Source organism: Octopus bimaculoides, chromosome 4 (genome assembly GCF_046866305.1).
Source record: "Octopus bimaculoides isolate indiv1 chromosome 4, ASM4686630v1, whole genome shotgun sequence".
Taxonomy (NCBI): Eukaryota; Metazoa; Mollusca; class Cephalopoda; order Octopoda; family Octopodidae; genus Octopus; species Octopus bimaculoides.
In genome coordinates, this window is record NC_142931.1 from 92,496,823 (window position 1) to 92,497,462 (window position 640).

The window sequence follows — 640 nt, forward strand, 5'->3', positions numbered from 1 at the left end:
GGACCTAAGAAGCAACAGTTGTGGTGTGCAAGAGAGACAATTGCGCTGATATGGTCATGTAGCAAGAATAGATGAGGATAGCTGTGTGAAAAAGTGCCCCAGGAAGACCTGGGATGAGGTGGTGAAGCAGGACCTTCAAATATTAGGCCTCACCGAGGCAATGAGTATTGACTGAAACCTTTGGAAATATGTTGTGCATGAGAAGACCTGGCAAGCCAAGTGAGACCATAACCCGTGGTCTTTGCCAGGGGTGTAGCCAGCCCAGTTATGCGTACCTTTCCTTCCTTGGACACTAAACTCTGCTTGCGAAGACCTGTTGGGGCAAGTGAAATCAAAATTGAACCAAATTCGATGACTGACACCGGTGCCAGTGGAGTGCTAACAGCACCATCCAAGCATGATCATTGCCAGAGCAGCTGTCTGGCTCCCGTGCCAGTGGTATGTGAAAAGCACCATTTGAGCATGATCGTTACCTGCATTGCCTTACTGGCACTTGTGCCGGTGGTACGAAAAAACATTCGAGTGATGTCATTGCCAGTGCCGCTGGACTGGCTCCTATGCAGGTGGCACGTAAAGAACACCATTTGAGCATGGCTGTTGCCAGTACTACACTACATGCCAAACAGCCGCTCCTGCACCA